Source organism: Hemiscyllium ocellatum, chromosome 23, assembly GCF_020745735.1.
Source record: "Hemiscyllium ocellatum isolate sHemOce1 chromosome 23, sHemOce1.pat.X.cur, whole genome shotgun sequence".
In the NCBI taxonomy this organism is placed as follows: domain Eukaryota; kingdom Metazoa; phylum Chordata; class Chondrichthyes; order Orectolobiformes; family Hemiscylliidae; genus Hemiscyllium; species Hemiscyllium ocellatum.
The window spans coordinates 28,468,899-28,488,405 of record NC_083423.1 but is presented as its reverse complement, the minus strand read 5'-3'; the positions used below and the strand labels follow the sequence as shown (position 1 = coordinate 28,488,405).

Genomic DNA, 19,507 nt, shown 5'->3' with positions numbered 1-19,507 from the left:
CTGAGCTAGTTTTTTTTTTCTCTCATGATCTATCTTACATTTGTTTATAGCTGTTTTTGTGGCTTTTTGTTGACCTCTAAAGCTTTCCCAGTCTTCCAAATTCCTGTTGATCTTAGCCAATTTGGATGTCTTCTCTTTCAATTTGATAGCCTCCCTTATTTGCTTAGACACCCAAGGCAGATTACCCCTTTTCCTATTGTCCGTTCACTGCAAAAGGATTTGAAATCTAGTGGGAACTCTGCGTTTTATGGCACTCGGTTCCTGCAATGTGCAGATGATCATGAACCAAGAGTTGTTTACAAGTGAAACTCATTGATTCTCAGTGAATTGAGCAGGTTGGAACCAGAAACAAGTTACAAAGACACAGACATACAGAGAAAGAAAGATAAAGCAGCATGTTCTATTGTTTCCCCCATGATGACGGCATCGCTGCAACAGCCTCGGTACTCAATATCAACAACTGTCAATCTCCAAGCACCATCCTACGACTCATCCACTTCACCCTCGAGCATAACATTTTCACATGTGACACACGGTACAGCCATGGGGGCTAAATTTGTACACCAACATGCCAACATTTTCATGCACAAGTTTGAAGAAGACTTCTTTGCTGCACAGAACCTTCAACCAGCACGATACACCAGATATATTGACAACATTGCTGAAAATGTGTTGCTGGAAAAGCGCAGCAGGTCAGGCAGCATCCAAGGAGGAGAATTGACATTTCGGGCATGAGCCCTTCTTCAGGAATGAGGAGAGTGCGCCAAGCAAACTAAGATAAAAGGTAGGGAGGAGGGACTTGGGGGAGGAGCGTTGAAAATGCGATAGGTGGAAGGAGGTCAAGGTGAGGGTGATAGGCTGGAGTGGGGGTGGGGGCGGAGAGGTCAGGAAGAAAATTGCAGGTTAGGAAGGTGGTGCTGAGTTCGAGGGTTGGGACCGAGACTCAGATCTTCGGGTGACTATCCTCCAAGGTGGACTTCGAAATACACAAGAAAGCAGATTAGCCGAGCAGAGGTTGATAGCCTCAAACACGACCTTGGGTTCATGTCACACTACAGGTGACCCCCCCTACACACACACACACACACACACACACACACACTCATGCAGACCCTCTCTCATACACATGCTCTCTCACAGACACACAAACACAGCCTCACACAAATCCTCCCACAGGTTTATACGCAGTCACACCCACGCACACACTCTACTAAGCACACACACATGCAAACATGCACTCTAACAGGCACACACCCATCCTCACGCACATACCAATACGCATATGCATACACCCACAGTCACATGTGCTCTCTTTCCCTCACATGTGCACACATGCATACACACGTCTATGGGGTGAATTTGCATTTGCAAAATTGTATTTGCAGATACATTCTATTTTGCTCAAATAGTACACAATCTGCAGGCAGTCAATCTATATAATATTTTATACATTCCTACTCTGAAAATAAAACCAGTCTGACTCAAGATTGGGATACAGACAGACTCTAACTTCACACTTTTAAGATATTATCTGAGATGTCACCTTTTTTTATTAAACCTTAAGTTATCTCGAAAATGTGGCTTAAAAGAAGTTCTGGGGTTTACATTTTAATGAACCAAAATCTGCAACCCATTCTAAAAGATGGAAGGCTTAACAGTAATCTAGGTTTGTTGAATGTATCATTTCAGTTGCATGTCACTGTGATTTTTTGCTTTTCTTAGATACTGCTCCACAGCTACCTGATGAAGCGCTCCGAAACTGGTACTTCCGAATACACCTATTGGACTATAACCTAGTGTTGTGTGATTTATTTTGTGACCAAAAGAGAAAATGCTGGAAAATCTCAGCAGGTCTGGCAGCCTCTGTAAGGAGAGAAAAGAGCTGACGTTTCGAGTCTAACTGACCCTTTGACAAACGGTCAGTTAGACTCGAAATGTCAGCTCTTTTCTCTCCTTACAGATGCTGCCAGACCTGCTGAGATTTTCCAGCATTTTCTCTTTTGCTTTCAGATTCCAGCATCCACAGTAATTTGCTTTTATCCTTGATCTATATTGTCCTACTCACAGTGGGCCGGAACACTTTACTGATTAAAAACCAGTTTGTCACAATCTTGAATATATTGAACAACCTATCCTCAGTAGTCGTCTGCCATAAAGGATTCCATAGATTCACCATTCTGAGAGAAGAAATTCCTCTTCACCTGTCCTAAATAGGTGATTCCATATTCTGAGATTATGCCCTCTAGCCCTCGACTCTCCTATAAAGGGAAACAGCATCTCCATATCTACCTTGTCAAGCATCTTAAGGATCTTATGTTTGTCAATATAGTGACCTCTCAATTTTCTAAACTTCACTGAGTACAAACCCAATCTAATCAATCTCTTCTCAAGAAAGTCTTTCCAAAGCTGAAAACAACTTAGTGAACCTAGAATTCTTTTACATTGACCAAACAGATGGGGATTTGGTTTAACTTGGCATGATCCAAAAGGCTGATACCTCTGACAATACAGCACACCATCAGTATACCACTGTGGTATCAGTCCTGATTTTTGTGTTCAAGCTGCGGGACTGGAATCCAGAATCTTGTTACCATTGGCACAAGTGCTACTAACTGAACCATGGCTCATATTATCTTTTGCACATATCACAAATTAAACTCAGCAAATTAAGCAAGCCCTAACTCCAACTCTAATCCAATAACTGTCTCAGACTAAACCAGAGAAGTTGTCATAAGAGTTTTTCAGGGTGTCACTTGAATTATATACTGTGCCATCTTCTCTATAAAAAATGCATTCTTCAACTATGTAACATTACTTGCCTTCCACCTGCCTTCAGTCCTTGTTTTGTCATCCAGGCTTGACCATTCATATACTCTCGTGCTAGTCTGTCGTGCACCATTCTCCATAAACAAGTCCTCTGCTCTCCATAAATACGTGTCTTATCCATTCACTCAGCTTTCTTAGCATTTGTAGAATATTTCTATATTTTCCCAGTGCATTAAACTTCAAATTTTTATCCAAATGCGTAAATCCTTCCACAACATAATTTACCTTATATTTGTAATAACCTCCAGCCATTCATGCTTCTTCTGACTTCAGAGATTCTTCAACTTCTCTTCCTTTATCCCACCATTGCTGAAACAACATTTTCCTTCCTCAACCCTGTTCACTCTATATGCCTGCCTGAACAGGATATAGTAGTAATTTGAAGAGCTGATGACAAGGGAAATGAATGAACAGTCAATACTAATAAAGAAAGTAATGCTCTTTCATAATGTTGATTAGTTCCTTGGAAAGAGTATTAAACATACACTTAAGAAAATTCTATAATATTTTTCATTTTGTAGTAAGTCTGAGTTAGTTTTAAAAGTTAAATCTTGGATTTTAAACATTATAAGAAATTAGGAAGTGAACAAATCTGTATTTCTAATATTGTTGTGTTTGAACAGAGAGAACTGCAAAGACATGATATAGGAACAATGATGTAAGTAAAAGAATGAATCTCTTCCCACTGGAAATATATACTAGGAATAAATTGTGTTTTACTTCAATATCACAAATATCCAAGGTCAGTCTGATTTGAGTCATTGCTATATAATAATCATTACTGCTAAAATATGTGAACTCAAAGTTGCACAAGTGATTTAGGATTATATATGCTAAGAATTGGATTACAATTTAAGTGGTAAGCACTGGAAAATGTTAGGTCAAATTGTAAGAAAGTAATTCATTACTTTTGAGCATTAAACTGAAAACTTCTATATAGTCAACATTTGGCTGTCTTCCTCACTGCTGTTCAGGAAACAGGTAAGTGCTAACTAACAAAAACTCTGTAAAGTAAAATCTAAGGCTGAAAGATCCCTAGGATGGGGTGGCCTGCATCCTATCTACCACAGATGGTAGATCTATTCGTTATTATCCTCTAAATTTTCTTCGATTCTGTAAGAGTTGAGGCCGATGAAAGTGTAATATTCAAGTAAGAAGCAAAGCAGAAAGGAAACTGTAGGCCATTTAGGTTAGCTTCTGTCATAGGAAAAGTGTTTGAATCCATTAATAAGTGGGTTTTAGCAGAATACTTAGAAAATCACTCACCATTTGAGGAAAATGGCTTTCTGAAAAGGACATCATATTTAATTGAACTATTTGAGATTTTTTTTGATGAATTAACATTCTAGAGTGGATAAAAAGGGAGTCAGTAGATGTCATAGAATCATAGAGATGTACAGCAAGGAAACAGACCCTTCAGACCAACTTATCCATGCCAACCTAATCTAGTCCTACTTGTCAGCACATGGCCCATATCCCTCCAAACCCTTCCCATTCATATACCTAGATATATTTAGTTTTCTAAACAACATTTGATAAGGTGTCACATCAGGTTGCTGCTCAAGATAAGACCATATGGTGTCAGATTAGATTAGATTTACAGTGTGGAAACAGGCCCTTCGGCCCAACAAGTCCACACCGACCCGCCGAAGCGCAACCCACCCATACCCCTAACCTAACACTACAGGCAATTTTTTTAGCATGGCCAATTCACCTGACCCGCACATCTTTGGATGGTGGGAGGAAACCGGAGCACCCGGAGGAAACCCACGCAGACACGGGGAGAACGTGCAAACTCCACACAGTCAGTCGCCTGAGGCGGGAATTGAACCCAGGTCCCTGGCGCTGTGAGGCAGCAGTGCTAACCACTGTGCCACCGTGCCGTCGATAACATACAAGCATGGATAAAGAATTCATTACCAACACAAAAAAAGTGAGAGTGTGTTGGCAAGCCACTACTATTGGAATATCACAGGGTTCAGTGCTAGGTTTTCAAAAGTTGACATTATGAAGAATTTTCCCAGCTCCTTAATGATGTGGGCAATGACAGGATAACTGGAAAAACACGATGAGAATGGAAAATTGAGATTCTTGACATTGAGAAAAAAAGTCAATTTTCCACATAAGGGTTTAACAACTAGATGAGAATCTCATTAGTCAGTGGTGAGGGGCCTATTTACATATATTAACATCTCATCATTACTTAATCCTTCTTCATTTATATGCACATTGCAAATTTCCCAGCCAGCAAAGAAAAATTATATAGCGCAATTATCAAAATAAAAGTCAACACAGTTACCTAGTGACTGCACTTGTCGATGGCTTTTTTAGGAATCTATTTTGACCGTCATTCCCAGCATCTTAGGGTAGGTTCCATGGACAGTGAAAATGTGCATCCTCTATCCAAAGAGCTTGGCATTAGAAAAACATCAGTATCACCACATCACCATGGCATACCTTGGACTCATTTATTGAACAGTTCAGCACTTCAATACAATGATGCAACAGGCACCCACCTCATGCAATGGAACAGGGTGTTTCTCCGGGCTCTTAGTTTGTTTTCTTCTAGTTTATTTACTTTGCATCTACTTCATGCTCACAGCATCCCTGCCTTGTCTTTTTGCATATTGCTACTTCAGCAGAACTTATATGCTCAAAGTATTTCCATCATAGGTTGTCTTTTAGCACAGATACAAAGCAAGACAACTTGCTATGTCTGCCAGCAATGATCAATCAAGGGATTGGACATGTTGCTTTATGGCACTAGCTTACCGGAAAAACACAATGTATTTCAATTATTTGTCCATGTCTCAAAAGGGAAGTAGTCCTTAGTCAAGTCAAAGGTGCTTGTTGTCAGTCAGGGATAACAGCACAGTCAGTCAAGGGCATCATCCAGCATCAGTCCATGCACTTAGACACAGTCAGGCATATAGTAATGGCCAGTTTCAAGAGTTCTATTCATTACAGTCTCAGGAGTGGACCACAGTCAGCCCTACAGGTGCAGTGCAACTAGTCCAAGGATTAGCAATAAATGAGTTGGGGAGCTTCACAGATAGGATTCAGCAGTCTGGTCAGTCATTATGCTGTCATTTTAAGTCAGCTGAGAGGGAGGGGGGGGTAGGGGGGAGGTCAGTCCAGTGCGTCTATTCAGAAAGTCAAGAGCGGGGTATCAGGAAGTATGGTGTCAAGGAGAGCTTGGGACATCAATTATGTAGATTGGAGACAGCATGCTAGGATATTTACAGGGCAATAATTGTGAATGGGGTCAATTCAATGTCGAAGGGTAGAAGACACCCTTGCAACAGTTAGTGAGGCAATTTAGGATGGTAAATGGTGTGCTGTTGTTCATTGCAAGACAGCAAGGAAGTGTTGCAGCATGGTGCAACAGTTAAACCATGCCTGTGTGTTGTCTGGTCTCCTGATCTAAGACAATATATATTTGCCATAGAAGGGGGTGCAGTGAAGCTTCACTAGACTGATTCCTGAGATAGCAGATTTGTGATGTGAAGACAGCTCATCTGGGTCTGTATTGGTTGAAGATTAGAAGAATAAGAGGACATCTCATTGAAACATGTCAAATTTAAACAGGGCTGGAAAGACTATATGTAGAGATTATATTTCACACTTGCAGGAGAGGTATAAAACGAGGAATCACTGTTTCAGAATGCACAGTGAACAATTTTGCACTGAAAGGAAGAGATATTTCTTAACTCAGATGGTGGTGAACCAGTGGAATTATCTATGGCAGAAGATTGTGGAGGCCAAGTTGCTGAATATGAAATAAATAGATTTCAAGAGAGTAAAAGGTGTCCAAGGATATGGGGAGACTGTTGAGTAAGGTGTTGAGATAGAAGGTCAACCATCAGTCATGATCAGATTGAATGGTAGAGCAGGTTTAATAGGCCAAATAGCCTACTCCTGATAAGTGCAATGTTCCTATGTAAGTCTGTGTTACAGTGTCGTTTTTGTTTCCTTTTAATACTTACTAGTTTGCTGAGCATTTTTATAAAATAGCTGGACACTCCAACTTTGAAGAAAACCAAAGAAAATTCATTTGAATACCAGAGGGAAAATAATTTAATAATCTAATTTACTTATACAACTGAACAGAACGATTTTTAGGAAGAAAGGCTTAACTGGTCATGAAAATTTGTAACCAATTTTCTATTTAGAAGCAGCAATATAACATTTTCCACTAATCTATGAAAATAATGTTTACAAATACCTCTTAAACTCTGTCAAATTGTTGTTTGTTTTTTTTTCATTATTTAATATCCTAAAAGAGAGAAATCATTTAAGAGAGTTCAAAAAGACACTAACTGAAATTAATGTGCAGACAGTAAATATAATTTCTAATGATCTGACCAATTAAAGGATGGCAGATTTATATTTTTACTGTTAATATTATCCATGTCATAAACAAACTGTAGTGCATGATGAATTTGAAACATGGAGGCCCTTAATCTAAATGCAGTCTATCTGTGGCATTTCAATCACCAAGTACCATGTCAATTGTATTAAAACACTTCTGATATCTATTGTCAAACAATTACAATTTTGCCATCATAACCTTTGTCACAAATTTATTAGTTTAAACAAGTAACATTATGTTTATTAGTAAGAACAAGTTGAGAAAGGTTGTTATTCTAAACAATGAAATTAAATAATTACTGACAGATTTCTGCACAACAGAAATGACTTACTCAGTTTTAGTTGACGTATAAACACAGTTTAGTTGAAACATGATTATCTAAAAAAAAAACGACCGTTGCATTGTTTTGATTACTAATGTATGTAGGAATGAATGAAATGGTACAGAAAATAAACATTCAGCTGTATGGCATTTTAATCTTTAGAAATGCTGACTGACCACAAGGTTATTGCATTGCTTCAGAATCAAAAATGTTTTTACTGACTTCTTATAAACCTAAATAACAACAAACCTTGAAATTTCTTGGTTCTGGCATGCCATTCCAGGGGAAAAAAATAAAAGCCACAGGTTTGTCCTTTTCTTGTTTACCCAAGAATATAAACAACAACAGATTTGCCAAGAATCTGGAAATTATTGGATGAAAAGTAGTTAGAAAAGAACATCAATCATTTACTATAAACAGAAAATATGTGAAACAACAAGAGATTTAAAGACACTTGACAAATCTGTGGTTTATTTCATTCAAAGTTTGTGAACTTCTATTGATTCTAAAGATATCCTGCCTTGGGTTGGCCTTGTGGCACCGTGCACTGAATGATAGGCATGAGTTCAAAATCTGAATTTGCAATGTGAAATTCAATTTGGATGAAGTTGCATTGTGCAATTTTGTAGAAAAAAGTGTTAACATGAAATTCCTTTGCCCACTCCTGCAAGAATGGATTAAAGCAGAACAATATCATAAAACTGTCCATGCTTATGCTAAGATCATAAGGCATCAACACACATAATTGCTAGCACAGGCAGAATGGGCAGATTTTTTTAAAAATCCATTCACAAGCTGAGGGTGTCACTGACTAAGCCAGCTTTTATTACATAATTAAGAGTTAACCATATTGCTGGGGTCCGGATCACATAGGGTAGACCAGGTGAGGGCAATAAATTTCCTTCCTGAAAAGGACATCAATAAACCAGACATTAATAATCAACAGTAGTTACGTGATTGCCATATCTAATTGAGTTCTAACAGTGGCTCACAGCTCCAGACACCCGGGTTAATTTCCTACCTGTATGGAGTTTGCACATTCTCCCCATGTCTGTATGTACTCCAGTTTCCTCCCACAGTCCAGAGATGTGCAGGTTAGTTGGATTGACTATGCTAAATTGCCCATAGTATTCCAGGGATGTATAATGTTACAGGAATAGGGTGAGGGGGTTTGGTCTGGCTGGGATGCTCTTTGGAGGGACAGTGTGGACTTGATGGGCCAAACGGCCTGCTTACACATTGAAGGGATTCAATGATCTGTCAATGAATGACATTTAAACCATGTCCCCAGAACATTAGTCTGAATTCTGGAGTAGAATGCCACCACCTTCCTATGGCTACTTTCCATGTCCCTGTGATCTATAGAATATAAAATGCAATGTCACACTTTTGGCATTCCACAAGATCAATGACTTGCCAATTAATACAAGCATTTACCAAGTCATGTAAAATAGCAATAGGTTTCAAATAAAATTGTAATCATAAAAACTCTGATGCATTGCTGCTGACCCTCAGAAAAAAAAGTGATTGCTAGCAGCTACAGTGTCAATGATCATTTGATTGGAATGATTTCTGTACCTGAATGTTAAGCTCAAGACACATGAAATATTGAACCTTGAGCCTCATTATAATCAAGGTAGCGAGCTGCAGACATCTGATGAGCTTTCCCAGGCAGCTCACTAGAGAAGAGAAGGGATATAGCCACCGTGACACGAGGAACTGGCTATAAAAACAGCTGGAGTGAAAAGGAGTGATTAAGAGTATTGCTACTACTTGACCCCATAATCAGAACTGTGGTCTGCAACAGTTCCCGTATGTGGGTCCCTTGTGGATTTGTTTTCCCTGAAAAGGCACCAAATGTATCAAAACAACTTAATTTTGCAAATGGGGAATCTCTATGTTAGACCATGAAATTGAATATTCAGTGCACAAGACAATTTCCTGCATGGGTCCTGGCCCTTAATTTCATACCACATTGATGTGACAAGTATATTTCTGTATCATAATGCACTCTGCCAATCATATTGGACCCTTAGGTGTCTGTTTGCGTCTGAAAAATAGCCACAGTGCTACGCAGTTTCAAGCTACAAATCTCTTCAAAATACTATGAGTCAGCAATAGCTACTAAAGTTAAACTCACAATGCTCAAAGCCATTCATAGAAAACGAGTATTTCGGCAACCCGCATCAGCAATGAATCAGTATGGTTAGAAAAAGGAGGAAGGGAGGGAAATATTGTTGGAAGAAAGCAATTGAAGTTTGTGATTATCAATTGGTTCAGTGTTTAAGTCACGTTTAAAGTATTGTACTTGCTAATTAAAAAAAAACTGGATCTGATTTACCCAATTTCAAGTAAACTTGACATGAAAGTAAAGGACAATATTAGGACAATAACATCCATCCCTTTACGTGGCAGCTGCCTGGGTTTGACACAGACCACTCGCAAATTTGAGAGTTGTCCTAATTTAATATCTGCAGCATAACCAAGTTTCAGCCTTGACTCAGCCTACTGTTGAAGCCCATTTCCATCTTTTTGTTGTTTTTCCTGAACTTAATTATTCCAATGCATTTTTGACAGCTTCCCTTGCTCTAACTTTTGCAAAATGTGATCTAAACTCTGCTGCCTTTGTTCTAAACTCATAGTCAATGTCATTCATCCAAATCCCAGTGCTTGGTGAACTACATCGTTCCAAGTGATACCACACCTTAATTTTAAAATTCTTATTCTTGTTTTCAAAATCTTCCATGATCTATCACATCTCTCTTTCTCAGTGATCTCCTTTAGCCTTACAGCCCCCACAGAGTTTTTGTGCTCTGCTAATAGTGGCCTCTTTAACATAGCCAAATCAAATTGCCCTTATGCTCAGGTCTTTAGCTGACAAGATCTAAAGCTCTCAAATTTCCTCTCTAAATGTCTCTGACCCTGCACCTCTCTTTCATCCTCTGAGATCTTAAATTGATACCAACCTGAGTATTGCTGAGAAAAAGACAATTTGTTATAAATTTTCACTCTGCACTCATCAGGATAATTTGTTAGAAATGACAAAGTGAGGGGGAAACAATATTTTTACTGAAAGAGTGGAAAGTGTTGATTGGTTGGTAAGTGGACTCAGATTGGGTAGATACTTTATTGCACCAGATAATGATGACTCACAGTTAACTGACAAGCTTTGTTTAAATTTGAGCAACAGGTGAAGTGAGCTGTTTCACCCTGTTGCAATGCAGTAGCAACACGAGTGGTGTTCACCATTAACAGAATACTGCTGTCAGGCTAAAAGGAATTCTAAAATCCCGACAGTGTGAAAGCCCACAGTAATCCTCTAAACAGCATCCCACCAACCTACCTTATAACCCTGCATTTACTGTGGCTAATCTACCTAGCCTACACTTCCTAGGTCAACTATGGGCAATTTAACATGGCCAATCCACTCTGTGGCAATAATCTGGAGCACCAAGGGGCAAACTCCATACAGTCATCAATGAATGGAATTGAACCTGAGTCCCTGGTGCTGTGAGGCAGCAGTGCTTACTACTGTGCTACCCATTTTTTTTCAGCAAAGTAACAACTTCTTGATTGAATCATAGAATCCCTTAAGTATGGAAGTAGGCCATTTGGCCCATCAAGTCCACACCGACCCCCCCGAAGAGCATCAAGATGTTCTGCACATCACACAAGCGAGTAGAGGTGATCTATTTTAGTGTTAGTGTGCTTGAGAAGGAGAAACACGGAGTGCATAACAAAGAGGAAGAAATCCAAAGGATGGAAAAAAGAGACTATAACAGAGCAGGAGAAGCAGAAAGCAATAGAGTGAGAGAGAAATTGAGAGGTAGAAACAGCAGGAGAAATAGAGAGTGTAATACGCAGAGCAATACAATGAGAAGAAGGAACAAAGAGACTGAAACAGAGAGGAGAGTCAGTGAGTGAGAGTGTAAGGGAGATAAGAAGTGTGAGAAAGAAAGAGGGAAAAACAGCAAGGTAAAAAGTTATATGAAGTAAAAGGAGGGGGAGAAAAGCAGAGCAAAAAAGAGAATGAGTGAAAGGGGAGGGCAAAACAGAGAGGGTAAAATGCAAAGGGTGAAACAGAGAGGATGAAACTGAAAGGACAAAACTGAATAAAACCAAGAAGGAGAAATACAGAGGGTGAAACAGAGAGGCCCGAACAGAGAAGGAGAATCAGGGAGAGAGAAAAAAAAAAGAGGTTGATAGAGTGAGTGAGGGAGAAATAGACATTAGGTAATAGGGAGAGAGTGGGACAGAGAGACAGAAAAACAGGTAGTGAAACAAAAGGCAGACACACAGAAGAAAGAGAGGGAGAAAGAGAAAGGGTTTTAGATAGAAGGAGGAAGAGGGAGAGAGAAACAGAGAAGGAGAAACAATTGGTAAAACAGCGAGGGCAAAACAGGAATGGAGACGTGAAGTGGGCAAAACAAATCAAAAGAAAAAAAGAAGAGGGAGAAATAGAGAGGGAGCAACAGGAAGGGAGAAACAAGTAGAGAGAAATAGAGATAAACAGGTACGGCAGAACAGAGTGAGGACAATAGGAAGAGGAAGAAGCAGAAAGATAGAGTATCTATTTTATTTACTGTATATAATGTGTTTAATGGCTAACCCCAAGCTGCGACCTTCACAGCACAGCCATCCACAATAACACATTCAGAACAGTGTTTGCAAATGACCTTTAAACTGTTTTTCATGTATACTTTGAAGGGTATAACACAAAAATGTTCATTGTCTGGAACATAACCCACTGAAAATAGTTTATGTTGAAGTTAATTAGTTTGCTTGCCTTTGATACGTCTATCCTTTGAATTCTCTCTTTGAAGTTTCCTAGCACCCTACATAGTGCAACATTCCAGTCGTTCATACAGGAAATCTTTCAGCAGTTAGTGGGTTCCATTCTTACATTTTGCATTTTTCCATTGTGAGGCATCCTTGTTGTTAGATGTGCTGCATGTCTGCCCCATACACCATTCCTGCACCATGGTGACCTCACAAGCAATTTTCCACTTTGGAGATTGAAAATGGACCAGGTCTGCAGGGAGACAATGTAAAAATCATTGGGGGTGGGGGGTGATGCTGTTGGCTTATCTATTATCACCTTCACTCTGATGGCCACCTTTGTGCATATCACGGTGCATCTCAAGTTGTGTGTACATGCTTAATATACAAATATTAAATGCCATCACAACACTGAAGTTCTATATGAGTCTGGTGTCACAAAGGATGGGACTGTTCACATTGCAGTGGAACTCTCCATTCAGCTGGACCTAGACATACCACTGAAAACAAAAAATGCTGGAGATCACAGCAAGTCAGGCAATATCATGATGAGAAAACAAACTAACATTTTGAATTGAGATGACTTTTCCCAACTGCTCCAAAGGGCGTGTGATACCACTCCTGAACAAACTGGTTTCGATAACTATCCACTGTTCACATCTGAGGGTATTGCACTGCCCCTCCTCTCTACAGCAAATGGTTTGACATACCACTTGTCCTTTGTGGAGAACTTGTTTTTAAAGATTCAAAAAAAAAGCCTTTGATCAGGAGTTCTTCAGGCTGTCCTCAAAGCCTTGTGGGATAAACCAATGGTGGATCTTTTTGACTGGTTCTCTGAGCAATGGCAGAATGTCTCATCGCCAGAACTTTCAGTAGGCTGAGGGTATTGTTGCTAAGTTTTCAGATGACACACACTAGTTGGAGAGACAGATAGTGTTTGAGGAAGTGTGAGATTGTGCACTTTGGTAGGAAGAATAACGGTGTAGATGGAGAAAGACTTCAGAAATCTCAGCACAAAGGTCTTAGTCCTAGGTCTTCTGGTGCATTGTAGCACCTCTAACTCTTGATTTGTTGCCTCAGCATTTAATGGCAATGGAAATTTGGCAGGTGGTGAGAAGGAGTCTTCCCATCAGATCCTTCCTATATGCTCAGAGTTCGACTCCTTAAAAATGCTACCCTCAAGCTGACTGCCATGAGAAGAGACCATTTGACTGTGCCTTTACAAAGAAACTCTAGAAGGCGATAACCATAAGACCATAAGATATAGGTGCAGAATTAGATATTCACCCCATCAACTTTGCTCCACTATTTGATCATGGCTGACATTTTTCTCTCCATAATCCTTGATCTCCTTATCAATCAAGAACCTATGTATCTCTGTCTTAAAGATACTCAATGACTTGGCCTCCTCATCCCTCTACAGCAATAAATTCCACAAATGAACTACCTTTTGGCTGAAAAAAGCCCTCCTTATTTCTAAAAAGCCATCACTTCATGCAGAGGCTCTGCCCTCAGATCCTAGTCTCTCTGACTATTGAAAACATCTTCTCCATGTCCACTCTCTCCAAGCCTCTTTGTATTCTGTAAATTTCAAACAGATCCCCCTCAACATGCTAAACTCCATTGAGTACAGACCCAAAGTTCTCAAACCATTTCTCATATGACAAGCCCTTCATCCCCAGGATCATTCTTGTAAACCTCCTCGTGACTCCCTCGAACACCAGCACATTCTTCTTTAAAAATGGGTTCAAAAACTGCTTCCAGTATTCCAAATGAAATCTGATAGAGCCTTAGCAGGACATCTCTGGTCTTGTACTCCAGCCTTCTTGAATGAATACTAACATTGCATTTGACTTCCTAACTGCCAACTGAACCTGCATGGTAACCTGAAGACAGTCCTGAACTAGGACCTTGAAGCCCTTTGTGCTGAGATTTCTGAAGTCTTTCCCCATTTAGAAAACAGTCTACACCGCTATTCTTCCTACCAAAGTGCACAACCTCACACTTCCTCAAATACTATCTGTCCCTCCACTTATGTTTCTGTCATCTGCAAACTTAGCAACAATACCCTCTGTTTTTTGACCAGATCATTCATGTATAACATGAATAGTTGTGGTCCCAACACTGACCCCTGGGGAACACTATTAGTCACTACTCTCTACCTTCTGCCAGTCAGCCAATCCTCTATCCGTTCCGATATCTTGCCCCTAACACTATGGGCTCTTAACTTATTTAGCAGTCTCCTGTGCAGCACCTTGTCAAAGGCCTTTTGGATATCCAAATGATTCATGTCCACTGGCTCTCCTTTGTCTAACTTGCTTGTTACAGCCGCAAAGAATTCAAACAGATTTGCCCGCCATGTCCTCCCTTTGATGAAGTCTTGCTGACTCCACCCTATTTTACCATGCACTTCAAGTACTCTGTAATATCAACATTAATAATGGACTCAAAACTCTTACCAATGACTGAGGTTAGCCTAACTGGCATGCAGCTGTCTTTTGTCTCATCCCTTCTTAAATGGGAGTGTTAATTAGCCATTTTACACTCCTTTGGGACTCTCCGACTCAAGTTATTGTACCACCAATGCCTCTACAATCTCTTCAGCTATCCCAGATTCAACCCTTCAACTCAACACTGCCCTCTTGCACTGTCCTATCTATCCATCTTCCCTCCCACCCATCCACTCCACCCTCTGCTCCAACCTGTCAGCATCACCCCCCACCTGCACCTATCAATCACCATGGGTGGCACGGTGGCACAGTGGTTAGCACTGCTGCCTCACAGCACCAGAGACTTGGGTTCAATTCCCCACCTCAGGCGACTGACTGTGTGGAGTTTGCACATTCTCCCCGTGTCTGCGTGGGTTTCATCTGGGTGCTCTGGTTTCCTCCCACAGTCAAAGATGTGCAGGTTAGGTGAATTGGCCCTGCTAAATTGCCCGTAGTGTTAGATGAAGGGGTAAGTGTAGGGGTATGGGTGGGTTGTGCTTCGGCGGGTCGGTATGGACTTGCTGGCCGAAGGGCCTGTTTCCACACTGTATGTAATCTAATCTAATCAATCACTTTCCCAGTTATCTTCTCTCCACCCTCCTATTTATCTCTCAGTCCCCCCCCCCACCCCATCCCCCACCCCACGACAATACTGATGAAACATCAACTCTCCTGCTCCTTGGATGCTGCCTGACCTGCTGTGCTTTTCCAGCACCACATTTTTTGACTCAAATCTCCAGCATCTTCAGTCCTCACTTCCTATCTCCTTCAGAAGTCTGGGATGTAGTCCATCTGGTCCAGATGATTTATCCACCTTCAGCTTCTCAAGCACCTTTTCCTGAGCAATGCCCACTACACTCACCTCTGCCCCTGAGACTCTTGAAGGTCTGGTGTGGTGCAGGTGTCTTCCAGCGAACACTGATGCAAAGTTTCCACTCTGCTCCTCTACAATTTCTTTGGTCTCCATTACTGCTTCTCCAGCCTAATTTTTCCTGTGGTCCAATGTCCACTCTTGCCGCTCTCTTATATTTTAGATACCTAAAAAAAACTTGCAATTTTCTTTCATATTACTAACTAGCTTACTCTCATATTTCATCCTCTCCACCCTTATTGCTTTTTCAGTTGAGTTACCTTAAAGGCTTCCCACTAATCTTCACCACAATGTATGCATTTTCTTTGGCTTTTATGCTGTCCCTGACTTCCCCTGTCAGTCACGGTTGACTGTTCCTCCCCTGAGTATATTTTGTCTTCCTTGGGATGAATTTCTAATGTGCCTCCCAAATTACCCTCAGAAATTCCTGCCATTGCTGCTCCACCATCTTCCTGCTAGGGTCCCCTTCCAATCAACTCTGGCCAACACCTCCCTCATGTCTTTGTAGTTACCTTTAATCAATTGTAATATTAATGCATCTCATTCCAGCTTGTCACTCACAGATTGCAGGGTACAATCTATCATATTGTGCTCACTGCCCTAGGGGTTCCTTCATCTTCAGCTCCTGAATCAAGTCTGCCTCATTACACCTCACCAAATCCAGAATTGCCTGTTCCCTCGTGGGCTCTTCCACAATCTGCTCCAAAGAAAATCTCATAGATAAATTGATTAAATACCTTTTCTTATGATCTGCTATGAACCTGGTTTCCCCACTCTATCTATGTATTAAATTGTCCCACAATGATTATAATACTGCCTTTCTTCCAGGCATTTTTTTTTAATCTCCTGATTTATTATCTCCCCACATCCTGACTACTGCTAGGAGACATGTATACAATTCCCAGCAGGGTCTTTTTTCCCTTTGTGGTTCCTCAACTCTTCACAAACAGAATCTACACCCTCTAACTCTATATCTTGCTATTGATTTAATTTCATTTCTTACTAACAAGGCAATCCCACCCACTCTACCATTTGCCTGTCCTTTTGATAGCACGTGTACCTTTGGATTTTTAAGTTCCCAGCCCTAATCCTTTTGGAGCCATCTCTGTAATACCCACAACATCAAACCTGCCTATTTCAATCTGTGCTACAAGCTCATTTGCCTTGTTTTATATATTGCATACATTTAAATACATCGCCTTCAGTCTTGTGTTGATTGCCCAGCTTATCTACTGTGCCTGAAGGTCGATTTTTGACCTTTTCCATACTCTCTGTCCTAAAATTTGTTCTGGAAACTTTAATGTCTTCTAGGCCTTATCCCCCTTTAAGCTTTTCCATAATCTGCCATGCAACTGAACCCATCACCTCCATGATTTACTTTACAGATCTCATCACAGAAACCCATTTCTCCCACACCAACTTTGAGCAACACATTTACCTCTTTAATCTTGTTGACTCTGTGCCAATTTGTTTGAGGCTCAGGTAGTATCCAGAGATTATTGCCTTTTTTGGTTCTGCTTTTCAGTTTTGCCCCTAGCTGCTTGTATTCCCTCAGCAAAATCTCTCTCCTCTTTCTACCTATATTGTTCATGCTTATGTAGCTCTTTCCCCTGCAGCCCAGATGAAGTATCCTGAACCTGGGCATCAACACTTTCAATCCTAACCACAGAGAACATGTCTATTCATTGCCTATATTATTCCTGATTAGAACAACATTTCTCTTTTCTCCCCACTCTTGAATGTCTCCCTGTACTACCGTCTGTTTAAACATCCTCCCTATAGCTCACACTCTCAAGCATACAGTGAGTTAGAATTTCAAACTTGTTAGAGAAACTCAAGAAATGAGATTCCTTCAGCACTACCTCCTGGATCCCTCCACCTACCTCGCTGGTAGTCATATCTTCCTGTCCCCAACCACTGACCAAATTCAAGGTAGTTAACCTAAAAGGTGTGACTGCTTCCTGAAACACAGCATCCAGGTAACTCTCACCCTCCCTGAGGTAGCGCAGTGTTCAAAGCTCAGACTCCAGCTCATCAACTCTGAGCTAGAGTTCCTCGAGCAACCAACACTTGCTATAAATGTGGTCACTACATACCACCATGGGGTCCCACAGCTCCCACATCATGCAGTTACAGCACTGGTACCTCTATTTTAATTACCTAGGTCTTAAATTTCATACTGATCCTTTAGTTTTGTAGCCAATAAGTACGCCCCTTAATTGTCTTCAATCTGAAAGTAATCTGCGATAGCTAGTCAAATTAATAGCTGTCACCAACCAATAAAAGTACAGTTTATCGGTGATGTCACCCTTTTGTGCCAGGCCCTGATCCTGGGCTTCAATTTATTCTGTTCAGAAAAACCTTTAAAAATATGAACCAAAAATAAAGCAAGTAAGCAATACCTCTTCCCCATTTGCTTAGACCTCCCACATTGCCTTCACATTCCCTGAATTATATACTCACTCAGGATGTGCCTCACATTGAATGTGATCCCTCCTTCTTGACTGTGTGTAGCTTACTCAGATGCAGAGACTTTTGTCACCAAGTAGCTTCAGTTTACAGGATTCTGTGCCCTATGGACTCTTCTCAGGGATGCACACTTGGATAAATAGAAAATGTTGCTGGAGGACCATCAACTTATGCTTTTTGACCTTCCTGAAACTTGTTGATCTTCAAATGCTAAGAATTGATAATGGCCAAGTTTTGCATACTGGCAATAGGAGGGGAAGCACAATAGGATGGGGCATTTGCTGCAAAAAAACCAATGGGAACACTCTCTAACTTCTATCTGTCCACAAGATTGGAAACTATACCTTCAGGCATATTGTAAACATCATAGGCAATTGTATTGAGGGACTTTAAGGAGAAAAATGCATGAAGGCCTTCCATTTTTACCCATTAATTGGAGATTCATTAAGCAAGGAAAAGTGTAAGCAATAGCATTATTTCCCTCTCCTCTCCAGACCATAAAAATCGGTTAAATCTCCATCCTCAGCTCAGGTAAGATGGAAATCTACCCCTGCACAAAGATTGCATATTTTTAACTAAAACAAATGTGGCAGTTGAGGTAAAGTAAACTTTGTTGCCCACCTCCCCCTCAGCTTTTTCATACCCTACCTTGAAAAATGGGCACAGCACTATCAAAGTCCAATGCAAAAATGTCTTCCTGTTCCAGAGTGAAATATAAGTAGTGCAACTTTGCCATCTGCAGGAGTAGTAGCACAACACACAGAAGGATCACATGATAATAACCTTTCCATTCATAGGTTCAGAGTAAATCATTTGATGTTGCTCAGAATATATTCTGTTTTAGTAGTACTTTGATATGCCACATTGAAAACTGGCCTGGATAGTTTGTTGATTTTGGCTGATTCTGATGTTAATAAGCAGATATATGATATATAAATACTCTTGAGCCATGCGTTTGGGTTGTGTCAGTATCTCTATCAGTTAAATTGCCTCATTATCTCAGACTGCCACCTATATTAGGTAAATGATACTAATTACTTCCCATTGCCATAGGTGTCAATGACAAACATGCCATTTAACCCATATTAACTCTATATTACAGTCTTAGGATCAGACTCCTGTCATTGACTTCCAGGGCTATTTCCTGCCATTCTCTTCAATGGATCTGTGTGAAGGCCTCCTATAACTCCACCTGTAAGGATGTGAAAGCTGAATCCTATCACAATAAGATGAGCAAGAGGAAATAAATGCAGTAGGGAGATGGAAAAAAGTCAAGTTCTGTTGTTTCTCTTGTTTCCAGACCCCTTAACTCACCCGCACTCACCCCCACCCTCATAAATTTCATCAAATCTGTGTCAAATGCACTTCAAGTAATAATG

The 19,507-nt window shown here is 40.4% G+C and overlaps 1 long non-coding RNA gene across 1 annotated transcript; it reads right to left on the bottom strand.

The window, feature by feature from the left end:
• Nucleotides 1-8,366: 8,366 nt before the first annotated feature.
• On the bottom strand, nucleotides 8,367-18,827 carry LOC132826819 (uncharacterized). Its single transcript, XR_009645918.1, has 3 exons — nucleotides 18,777-18,827; nucleotides 12,424-12,552; nucleotides 8,367-8,425 (listed from the first exon to the last, which is right to left on the bottom strand). It is a non-coding gene; the product is annotated as an uncharacterized LOC132826819 (long non-coding RNA).
• Between the last annotated feature and the right edge of the window lie 680 nt (nucleotides 18,828-19,507).